This window comes from Panthera pardus, unplaced genomic scaffold (assembly GCF_024362965.1).
Source record: "Panthera pardus isolate Hobbes unplaced genomic scaffold, ASM2436296v1 HiC_scaffold_11, whole genome shotgun sequence".
Lineage (NCBI taxonomy): Eukaryota > Metazoa > Chordata > Mammalia > Carnivora > Felidae > Panthera > Panthera pardus.
Genome location: NW_026526666.1, coordinates 89,555,101 through 89,567,860, shown reverse-complemented (window position 1 = coordinate 89,567,860; position 12,760 = coordinate 89,555,101). Strand labels below are relative to the sequence as shown.

The following is a 12,760-nucleotide window of genomic DNA, read 5'->3' as shown; positions in this document are numbered from 1 at the left end:
AACATTACCAACTCTCCCACAAAAATTCTGTCGAGCACTTAGATCTGATAAGTTACTTAAAGTAAGATTATTTAGACAATTTGGCCCTTATAGGTAAAGAGGGTGGAGTGAAATGGTAGCTAATTGCTAGAAGGTGCTTGGCACAAACTAGAAGGAATCACCATAGGTCTTCCTGGTGTGGGAAACCATCCCCTATTGCACTTTATTGTGGCCTGCCTTTGGACACCCCAGCCTCCCACCTTGATAGGTATTTTAACATTTCCTCCCTACGCTGTGTACAGACTTAATTTCTTACCTCTTAAAGTTTTCTTTAATTAAGCCTTAAGTATCTTAATTGCTGTGAATGATCTATTTTCCAATTTCCCACTGTGTTCAGCTAATTAAAAAACAAAAAAACAAACACACACACACACACAAAACTCATGGTCAACAGTTCTGCAAGAAAGTAACTTCAACAGGAAAGAAATCATATCTGCTTTTTGTCAGAGTCTCTGATTCTTAGATTAGAGAATCAACCTTTGAAGTTCCTACTAAACAAGAAAATTCACACAACAAAGTGAAACTGGGATAGACAAAAGAGAACTTCGTGACTAGTTCCCACACTCTTTCTCTGGGTACACCACCACTGCTACTACCATATCCCAGTTCTATTGTACAAGAGGTCCACGCTCTAATCTGTTATGATAGCTTCAATCACCCATACTATATTTATATTCTAGCCCCTACCTTTCACCCTCTCTTTAAAAGAACAGTCCTAAGATTTACACTCCTGGAGGTTTTCAACGCTAATTATTGGAAAAACCTAGGAGCTTTCAAAAATATCATTTATCTGATAAATGACTGAATTTCTACAATGAGTCAATGATATGAAAAAGTGGGAGCAGGGGAAGGACTTGAAATACAAAGAAACTTAGGAAACATAACAACTTAATGTACTGTATGGGTTCTGGTCAGATCCTTACCCTAACAAAGTAACTGCAAAGACATTTTTTAGACAATCAAGGAAATCTGATTATGATCCTATCTAGATGTTATTAAGGTTTTGTTAATTTTCTTAAATTTGATAATAGCATTATGGTTATGTGAGAAAATGTATTTAAAGATGCATAAAAAAGTGTGTAGGTATAAAATGATATGATTTCTGGGATTTGGTTTAAAATTCTTCAACACATTAAAAAGAACTGAAGGAAATGTAGCAAAATCTTGAAAACTACTGAATATAAATACATGTAGGTTCACTGTATTAGCCTCTCTCCTTTTGTGAATGTTTGAATTTTTTTTTTTTTAACTTATTTTTGAGACAGAGCATGAATGAGGGAGGGGCGGAGAGAGAGGGAGACACAGAATCTGAAACAGGCTCCAGGCTCTGAGCTGTCAGCCCAGAGCCCGACGCGGGGCTCGAACTCATGGACCGTGAGATCATGACCTGAGCCAAAGTCGGACGCTTAACCAACTGAGCCACTCAGGCGCCCCAAAATTTTTCATAATAAAAAAAATTTGAATACTACCACCTAGTACAACCAAACTCTAGCAATATCTACCAGAGCTAAACATATGACCCAGAATCTTATTCCTAGGTATACACCCAAGAGAAATGAGTGCATATGTTCACCAAAAGATATACATAAGACTAAGAGTGTCCATGGCAGCTTTGTCATATAGCCAAAACTGGTAAGATCCCAAATGTCCATCAACAGTAGAATAAATAACTGCGATACATCCAAACAATGAACCATTACATACTGCTACATACAACATGGATGACAAAAGCAGCCAGACCCAAAATAGTTCATGCAGTCTGAGGCTATTTATGTTCTATTACATGAAACTCAAAAATAGACAAAACTTATCAATGGAGATAGAAGTCAGAATAACTAGTTACTTGGGTAGCCAGTACCGATGAGGAAGAAGCACGAGGGAGCCTTCTGGAATTCTGGAAATGTTCTCTATCTTGACCTGATGCATATCTTGATGTGAGTAGTCTTTACATGACAGCATACATACATAAAAATTCATTGAGTATTTTACTGAAAAATCTGTATAATTTACTGTAGCTATATCTCAATAATGAACAAATAATGGGAGTAAAAATCAGAATCCTAGGTATCAGTATTTTATAAAAGCTCTGTAAGCAATTCTAATGTGCAGCCAATACAAAGAACCATTCTACCTCAGCAAGCTCAAAGTTAAGCCTCCCAAGTCTTCCTACTTCCAGTTCAATAGTACCTGTGAGATAAGGTAATAAGAACTGAAGCTTGAAAAGATGGTGGAGCAGAGAGGAGGGAGAGAGTTATCCCTTTGAAAAGAGTAGGAATCTACGGCAAGGGAGGAAAAGTTGAGGTCAGTGCTGATGGAGCTAAGAACAAAGCTGCAAAAGGCTGAATATGACAACTCATTTTAATTCCAGCTTTACCACCAACGAGCTATGGGGTATGACCTTAGGCAAACTGCTTTATCTCTCCAGGCCTCCCTATGATCTCGTACAGCTTTTAAACAAAGTCTGGAGAAGAAGGTGAGAGGAATCAAGTAAGAACAGGCCCTTTTAAAAGACCGTAGGTTTCCCTCTAACACAGACAGCACTTACCATCCTGTATTGTAATTATCTACTTCTTTATATCCCCCCACCAAACTGTGAGCTCTTAAAAGGCCAAGATTATGTATTTCATCTCCAAATCCAAGGACATGCATAGAACTTGGCACATAGTAATAGTTCGGTAAATGTTCAATGGCTACATAGCTGAACACTATGAGGAGTGCTTCTATTTATATTCTTATAAGTATAGGTATGTATACATAAAAAAGAACAATTCATCTCCCACATGTATACCTTTAAATAACATTGAGTAATATTATTTTCTTTACTTAACACCAACTAAAAGAAGTTCAGATTCCAGGATGCCCAAAATCATCAGAAAGGCTCCCCAAAGATGTCCTGCCAGAGGCCTCAAAAGTCCATGCCTCCTCCTCCCTAAATAATATAATGAATAATAATATCTAATGCTTACACATTATTTCATACTTCAAATCACTTTCACTCCCATCCACTCAATTCTCACAACTCTATGAGGAGATACTATCAAACCCATTTTAAAATGTGAGGAAACGGAGGCTCGTATTTTAAATAATTTGCTACTCTAAGGCAAGCTGAAAGCTTCTAAAGAAAGGCTTTTGTAGGCGGCCCCTTTCTTCAGCACCCAGGAGAAACATCACCAGTTCTCTTCCCCCAGCCTCCCCAAATAAGATGGATCCATCAGTTCACTAGCTGCTTTTATTAAGCTAACTACCTCTTAGGTTTTCCTTGTACCCATGAGACTCAGTTACACAGATTACTTTTATTATGTTTTAAGCAAAAAATAAGACCAGCACAGGGAGAAAAATCCCAAGACTACAGAAACCCACACTCAAAAGTTGCTGTCTAACCTCTTTGTGTATAAAGCTAAAAAGAAACAAGACTAAAACTTGCTCCAACAAGCAAGCTCTAAACCCTACTTACTGACCAGAGAACTCTGCAGCACTCAGGGTATTCGTTATGCACAGATGATTCAGTCTGTACTTGCTTCAATATTTTCTTCAATAATTTGTACTATCATTTTCTCCACACCACTGTAAATTCTTACAAAGGCAAAGGTCATATCTTCCAGTTAGGAAGGTCCAGCTCCTATAAATAAGTACATAGTACCACAAATCACACCACTAAACATGTTTTTCTGTCCTAGTAATTGATATAAAGTCTTTCCCAAAATTAAAAATTAAAATACTTTAATTAATTAACAAGTTGATATTCTTCAACAGAACAACACATAGAGAATCTAGAGTCTCTAAGAAACAAAGATCAAAGGGCACTTGGCACCACAGTAATGCCAGGCACACATTTTAGTGGAAACTAAATCAAAGTGTGCTGAATAATGTTAACTAGGAGCTTAAAATTCATTAAAACTCAAGGACCAAGGACCAAGAAAGATGGGCACAGAACACAGAGTTAATTGGAAAAATAGCAAATCAGATTCTAAGGCAGTTCCACCCAAGGTCATGCTGGGGTCCCACAAGGGAACACTCTGGATTTAAGCACCAGAGACCTAGAGCCCCAGTGCATGCATCAGAACAGGGGCCTAGCACACAGGTTCTTTCGCCTTGAGGAGCATCTCGAACAGCAGCAGCTGGCCCCCTCCCCCCAATTACCCTCCACTCACATGCCCTGAGGCCCTGCAGGCCATAGGACTGCTGGAGTTCAGCCAGACAGAACTAAAAGTTGGAGGAAATTAGCATGTCACCTGACACTTTTCTGGCATAGCCTAAACTGATTAAAGTTACAAACATGACTGCAAGATTCCACTACGCTGGTGAGACTACTCTTTTTCTGCAACTAAAAATAACCTATTTATCAAATAGGGAGCATTCCTCAAGTTTTTTCTGCCCTGTCAGCAACCCAAACTTCCATTTCCTCAACTCCTTCATCTTCATCTAGAGTGTTTTCTTGGATCAAGTCTCCTCACCTCTCCGACCTTCCCAACTCCTCACCCTAATCCCGTGAACACAGCATAAGAGACCTAAACTCCTTTCTCCTAACTCAAACTTTTAGTTTCTTTCCAGTTACAAACATTTACAAAGGTTAGAGGTTCCTGCCTTGTGTAAAGCCACAACTAGAAGATGGGTTGAGCTGCAGCAAATAATAATGAAAAGCAAAGAAAAAATGAAGGACAAGACAGGGCATGATCAGGAAGTCAGCTAAAGGCTTTTCATTCAGGCAGGAATGGAGGGAACCCCACCCACTGAGAAGAATAAAGCACGAAGGTGAATGGTTTCCAGTAAAAAGCCAGACTGTATCTGGCCTTATCTCCTTACAACACAGCCATCAAGCCTGCTCTGGGACAGAATCATACCCAATGAGTTCTGAGTAACCTACAAGAATCGTTAAGCTGTCCTGGGGTTGCAGTGACATTTTCAGGGGGAACAAACTCCCATCATTTAAGCCAAACAAGCCAAGCTTCAAGTGCAGATTTTCTGGTCCCACAGAGCTGAGAGAGGGGCTCAAATCTTTCCACCAGGAGTGGGAGTTCTAAGGAAGCTAGAAACCGTGTCCTCAGTAACTCTCCCACCTGTTGGGTCCTGAGGTAAGCAGGCGCACCTTTTCCAAAGGTGGAAACTATGTGGACTTTGAACTTCCTTATAGCCCCTTGTTCTCTGCAACAGCATCAAGAGAATGCCACAATACTATGCCACCTTACACAGACTGAACAAAGCATCTGCTATTCTACAACAGTTACTTGGGATACACATTAATATATTCTCCACAGATCCAACTTTAAAGTCTTCTTTCACTCTTATTTTTAACCTTTCACATTCTCTTTAAAAATAAAAACAAAAACAAAACTCACTTATCTATAGAATCCAGACTCTCAGAAATATTCCTCCTGAAAAAGAAAAATTAGCCTGAGACTACCCAAGGTACACTGTGGTAAAGTTCCAATGCAGCATCTATACTGTGTCAGAGCAAACTGCAAGCTGTGGCCCTTCATCAGAGCATCAGAACCTTTCAGGATTCATGAAATCAAAGAATATCAGAGCTAAAAAGATCTTTGAGGATCAATAATCCAGCCTTTCATTTTAAAGATGGGGAAAATAAGGTCCAAAGAGAGGAAAATGGAGGCTTGGAGCAAAACTGGACCTAAAAGCTAGGTGTCCAGAATCCCAACTCAAACCTCTTAAGCCACACCATTCCTCTTCATAAGACTGAGTTTATGGAAGTCCAGCAGTTAAAGAAAGGGAGGGAAAGGAAAGTAAATACATGGTTCCAAGCAGAGATCAACTCTGTGAACTCTCCTCCTCCTCTGTTGCTTTGTAGTGTGCCTCAGGGACTGTTTCTGTTCCTCCATATGCCTTAATTTTAGGAGCTTTTCTATTTTATTTTGAGTGAGAGAGAGAGAGAGAGAGAGAGAGAGAGAGAGAGAGAAAGAGAGAGAGAGAGTACAGAGGAGGGACTGAGGGAGAGAATCTCAAGAAGCCTCCATGCCCAGGCAGAGTCTGACACGGTGCTGGATCTCACGACCATGAGATCATGACCTGAGCCAAAATCAAGAGTAGGATGCTTAACCGACTGAGCAACCCAGGTGCCCCTCAAAAGCTTTTCTCTTGAACATTACATAATTTTTACTATGAAGCAAGATATAAATTCCCACTCACACCTTAACCAGGCCTCCCAATCACGGGTCAGGCAAAGTCAAAAACAACCAACTGCTAAGATAAAATGACTACAAGAACCCTTAAGCAGAAAGATAACAACCCTTGGGGGAAGGGACATGTTTTAAAAAGATGACTCAATTGGATGACCCTAATGAAGGAAACTACATTACTAGACTTCATATTCTAGTGTCTAGTATCTAGGTCTTGGAGAAAATCTCAATTATCTGAATCTTGGTTTAATGGTAAAATAAAAAAATAAAGACTTTCATTCATTCTAAGGCCCTTTCAAGTTCTAAAAGGCTCAACCTCTTTGCAAGAGGTCCCTAATAAAGGAAGACACTAGCCATGATAGTACCCAAAAGGCAAGGTACAAAAGTCGTAAGTTTGGCCACCAGCCTGGCCCTGGCAAATAGGCTTCCTAGCTACTCTAGCCTTCCCATAACCTGACAGTGAACATCAATGGTACCACTAAAATTAAACATGGGGGAAAGAGTGCATACTGTCTTTAACAGTGTGCCCACTAGAATGTTGGCTGTGACGCCTTTAAGGATCTGGTCTGACCATCTACAGATGGTTTAAATCTGCCACTACTGATTGTTTCCATCCTCTCCAGTGAAATCAAACTGAATATTTATTGTCTACCACTAAATATACTAAACACTTTCTCATTATCTTCATTCTCTATTTTTTCTTTGATTTAGCATTTTGCATGTTAAAAGACCTATTAAAAAATTTAAAAATCTAGTCACAAGTAAATAACTAGACGTTTCAATTAGTAGAAAACCAAAAAAAAAAGAAAAAACCAATTGAGCATAAGCAAGCTTTTTCTACAGCATCTAAGTTTACATAGCCAATGCCACATTCTTTCAGAGACCGCTCCTTCCCAGAGATGTGGCTGATGGTGAAAATGCCATATAATATAAGCAGAGAAGACCAGAATTTGGTTTTCTGCTGGCTCATCAACAACACATCTTAATATAAAGGCTACAGTATATCAGAGATTAAAGACAACAACTGAACTGATGCAAAAGGAAATGCAAGCTCCAATGTAAATTATGAAAAGTAATGAATTTTAAATAAGCAAGTACTTGCCTGCCCGACCCACTAAGCCTGGGATAAAGACGATTTCTATCAACAAGATTACAAACAGTAATTTTCAAACCTCATTATGGATATGGAATTACTTGTTAAAACTGCAGATTCCCAGGCACCATCCTTGAATATTCTCATTAACTGGATCTGTTGTGGAGTCCATAGATTTGCATTTGTATTCTGATACAGAAGGTTCAAAGACTATGCTTCTTAAAAAACCATGATGAAAAAGGACATTGTTAGGTCTCCAGGACACCTAAATGTACATTTTCTGGGTGGTGTAACCTACAGTATGTGTTCCAAAGATGCCAGGTCAATTTTCAACAGTACCAGACTCACTCCCTCCCATACTGAGAATCAATATGGGCTGATTTCAAGCACTTTACTTTTTTTTTTTTAATGTTTTTATTTATTTTTGAGACAGAGGGAGACAGAGCATGAACAGGGGAAGGGCAGAGAGAGAGGGAGACACAGAATCCGAAGCAGGCTCCAGGTTCTGAGCTGTCAGCACAGAGCCTGACGCGGGGCTCAAACTCACGGACTGTGAGATCATGACCTGAGCTGAAGTTGGACGCCCAACCGACTGAGCCACCCAGGCGCCCCTTTTTTTTTTTTTTTTTTTTTTTAATGTTTTTCAAGCACTTTAAACCAGGTAATCCTCCCTTCCACCTCCTAAAGCAACTTTTTTTTAACAATGCTTTTTTTTTTAATCTTTTTTTTTTTTTTTTTTTTTTTAATTTACATCCAAATTAGTTAGCTTTTAGTGCAACAATGATTTCAGGACTGGATTCCTCAGTGCCCCTTACCCATTTAGCCCATCCCCCCTCCCACATCCCCTCCAGTAACCCTCAGTTTGTTCTCCATATTTATGAGTTTCTTCTGTTTTGTCCCCCTCCCTGTTTTTATATTATTTTTGTTTCCCTTCCCTTATGTTCATCTGTTTTGTCTCTTAAAGTCCTCATATGAGTGAAGTCATATGATTTTTGTCTTTCTCTGACTAATTTCACTTAGCATAATACCCTCCAGTTCCATCCACGTAGTTGCAAATGGCAAGATTTCATTCTTTTTGATTGCCGAGTAATACTCCATTGTGTGTATGTATGTGTGTGTGTGTGTGTGTGTGTGTGTGTGTATATATCTCCCACATCTTCTTTATCCATTCATCTGTCGATGGACATTTGGGCTCTTTCCGTACTTTGGCTATTGTTGATAGTGCGGCTATAAACATGGGGGTGCATGTGTCCCTTCAAAACAGCACACCTGTATCCCGTGGATAAATCCCTAGTAGTGCAATTGCTGGGTAGTAGGGTAGTTCTATTTTTAGTTTTTCAAGGAAACTCCAGACTGTTTTCCAGAGTGGCTGCACCAGCTTGCATTCCCATAAAGCAACTTTTGAAGTCAGTGCTACCTCCACTCCTCATACCAAAGACTCTTCTAAAGGTTACTCAAACACACTGGTTGGGCTCCTTTTCTTGCATGGTCACTCAGTGGTTTCATTCTGGGCTGTGTTTTTATTATGTCTCAGAAAAGTCTTCCATTCCATCCTATGTAAAGTGAGATCCTCTCTAAAAATAAGCACCCCTTCCTTAACTTAGTTCTTGCCTCTCCTGATTTATTTCTCTTCATGGTACTGAACATTACCTGAGATTCATTATATTTTATATTTACTTACACTCTCCCCTACTAGAACATGAGCTCTATTATAAAAGGGGCTTTCCTGGGACACCTGGGTCATTCAGTTTAAGCGTCTGACTTCGGCTCAGGTCATGATCTCACGGTCGGTGGGTTCAAGCCTCACACTGGGCTCTGTGCTGACAGCTCAGAGCCTGGAGCCTGCTTCAGATTCTGTGTCTCCCTCTTTCTCTGCTTCTCCCCCAATTGTGCTCTGTCTCTCTTTCTCTCTCTCAAAAATTAGCAAACACTGAAAAATAATTTTTAAAAAGGGGGGGGAGGGGACTTCCCAACACTAACACTGTATTCCTAGCACCCAGAACATATCTGGTACATAGTAGGTGCTTAATAAATGTTTACAAATTAATAAAGCACCATTTCAGAAAAATTCAAAATAAGTTCTCAGTCTTTCATTCCATTCAGTTTGCCTAGCATATGCACTGTCACCAGTGTCATCCTTTAGATGACTACATCATTCAGGAAGCTGAATCTAGGTGCCAACTCAGAGAGGTTTCCTACCACATGATTTTGACTCCCCTATGATAACATGAGATTTTTTTTCCCCCTAACTGAACTGCAATACAGGTTTAAAGGTCCAGCCCACAGATGTTTCCAAATGACTTATACTCCACAGGAATGACTTGGCTTCTACTATGTGAGAAGTTAAATGCAATGCTGGCAAACACCAGTGTGAGAGCTGCAAGTTTCAACAAAAGCAGAACATACTACATTGGCAGCCAAAAATCCCTTCACTCGATTCTGCATTAGGTCAGCCAAACACTTCCTGTCAAGACGCAGCTAACTCTCACCACATACATCTGTCAATTCATTCGCTTAGGGGCAATGACTTATAAAACACATACTATACTAAGTGCTTCATATACATCACCCTAATCTTTAAAACAATCCTACAAAATAGGTATTATTATCCCCATTTTATAGATTAGGAATCTGAAGCTCCAAGGAGTTAAATAATTTGCAACTAATAAATACATAGCACCCTGGGATCTGAATTCAGGTCTACCTGACTTCAAATTCTTGCTCTTTTTTCATTTTAACACTTTCATTCCTAAGGCTCTCCCCATCTCCCATCCCCTGCACTAAGCCTGGCACAACATTTGATAAATGTTTCCTGAATTCATAATAGTTAAATAGGCTATGTTAACTCAAACTCAAGAAGCTGCCTAAGATCAAATTCTTCAGTCCAACTTTAGTGTAAAAAAAAAAAAAAAAAAAAAGTTCATTCAACTCCCTTTGAATAATAAGTAATGGAAAACATAGCTTTTCCAGTTTAAAAAATTTTTGAGGTTATTCCAAAATGGAACCTATCAAAACATAATTCATTACTATGGAAATCTGGATATAAAGCAAGTGAAATCACAGAAGCAGTGTTGTTTAGTACATTAGGAGGACATGAAGTAAAATCTGAGTTTAAGTTTCAGCTATAAAAGAGCCACCCAACAGTGGTGCACTAAAATTTGAATGTGATAATGCTTATAAAAATACTTCATAAAGTATAAAGCATTATACAGAGATAATTATTAGTGTAATGTGAACCTTGATAGCAGAATAAAAATCTGATATAAGATGCCATCTATAAGGCCAGCATTATTAAAAGTTCCACTACGTGTGGGAGCACTAAACTCCAACTAGTCTTAAACTTTAAGAAAAGAAGGATATGACCTAGAGAGTACTATGCTAAGTAAGTCAGAGAAAGACAAATACCATGTGATTTCACTTATATATGGAATCCAAAAAATAAAACAAACAACAAAAAGTGAAACAGATTCATAAATACAGACAACAAACTAGTGATTGGTTAACAGAGGGGAGAAGGGTGGGAAAATAGGTGAAGTTATAAAATAAATAAACTTCCTCCAAAATCTATAAAGAACCTATCAAACTCAACACCCAAAAAACAATAATCCAGTGAAGAAACGGGCAAAAGACATGAATAGACACTTCTCCAAAGACAACATCCAGATGGCCAACCGACACATGAAAAAATGCTCAACATCACTCATCATCAGGGAAATACAAATCAAAACCACCATGAGATACCACCTTACACCTGTCAGAATGGCTAACATTAACAACTCAGGCAACAACAGATATTGGCCGAGGATGCAGAGAAAGAGGATTTCCTTTGCACTGCTGATGGGAATGCAAACTGGTGCAGCCACTCTGGAAAACAGTATGGAGGTTCCTCAAAAAAATTAAAAATAAAACTACCCTATGACCCAGCAATTACACTACTAGGTATCCTATCCAAGGGATTCTGGTGTGCTGTTTCAAAGGGGCATATGCACCCCAATGTTTACAGCAGCACTATCAATAATAGCCAAAGTATGGAAAGAGTGCAAATGTCTATCGACGGAAGAATGGATAAAGAAGATGTGGTGTGTGTATACACACACACACGCACACACACACACACACAATGAAGTAGTATTCGGCAGTCAGAAAGAATGAAATCTTGCCATTTGCAGTTACAAGGATGGAACTAGAGGGTATTATGCTAAGCGAAGTTAGAGAAAGACCAATATCATATGACTTTACTCATTTGAGGAATTTAAGACACAAAACAGATGAACATAAGGGAAGGGAAGCAAAAATAATATAAAAACAGGGGAGGGGGACAAAAACATAAGAGACTCTTAAATACAGAGAACAAACAGAAGGTTACAGGAGGGGTTGTGGGAGGGGAGATGGGCTAAATAGGTAAAGGGCATTAAGGAATCTACTCCTGAAATCACTGTTGCACAATATGCTAACTAACTTGGATGGAAATTAAAAAATAAATAATTTTTTTAAAAAAAGGAAAGGATGTGGCTTACCCATTATTAATCTTTTTATGTATTAAGTCCTATTTCTCCAACTGCATTATTAAGTCTCTCAATGGCAGAGAACTGGGATATAAACATCAATATGTTGTTTTGTTTTGAGAAGAACCATGAATGATCCCACCATAAGGTATAGAGGGGAGAGGGAAGGGAAGCCTGGGTTCCTCTATATCCAGATAATTGCTTCCTTTCGTGCTAAGGCACTTACCCATTCGGATAAGTCAGATCTATAAACCAGGGTGATTAAAACAAGAATCCAGATGATTTCTTCCAGCTATAAAAGCTCTGACTCTTAGGGACAGCCAATAAACACTATCAGCATAAACCTATATGGCTTAGTCCTCCATAAGCTAAATAGAAAATAAGCAGAATGCAGAAAAAACTCTCAATAATCTTAAATAAAAGACTACATGACATGAGTCCTAATTAACACAATAAAGTATTTATCAATAACATTGATAAGATTGTAAGAAATGATCAAATCTTTCTTAAACCAGTGTGGTTTGGGTAGGTGAAACAGAGAGTGAGTTAATTAGTTAAGGAGCTACTGGGATTGTTATGTGTAGGTAGTTGCATTTTAAGTAATGATCAAAATAAGAAAACCTCACCAGTAAAGCTCACATTCTCTTATTTTCAACCTTTAAACATAAGTGCCCACTGCCTTATCAAAATCCAGATTATAAAGATGACGAGATTTAGAATCTTGCAACACATTCTAAATCAGCATAGCCTTTCTTATAGTTTCAACATTTTCCCCCAATCCATCTCTCTATAACAAAATCCTCCAACTACTCAGTGCCTACTAGTGATACAACTCCCACCCCATCAAACTTTCCCAAGGAAGGAAGATCACTTAGAAGAATTTGTTTTCAGGACACCTGGGTGGCTCAGTCAGTTAAGCATCCAACTCTTGATTTTGGTTTCAGGTCATAATCTCATGATTTGTGAGATCAAGCCCCTCATCAGGCTCTGTG

General features: G+C 38.8%; 1 protein-coding gene across 10 annotated transcripts in view; it reads right to left on the bottom strand.

Moving 5' to 3' along the window:
- The window catches only part of LUZP1 (leucine zipper protein 1), a 101,549-nt gene that overhangs the window by 47,665 nt on the left and 41,124 nt on the right, over positions 1-12,760 (bottom strand). Inside the window, exon 1 of one of the 10 annotated variants that reach the window (XM_019461745.2) lies at positions 3,498-3,731. The exons of the other annotated variants lie outside the window; for them this stretch is intronic. The gene's annotated coding sequence lies outside the window, so the exon portion shown is untranslated. Of the gene's footprint in view, positions 1-3,497; positions 3,732-12,760 lie in introns of those variants that run through there. 10 annotated transcript variants of the gene reach the window in all.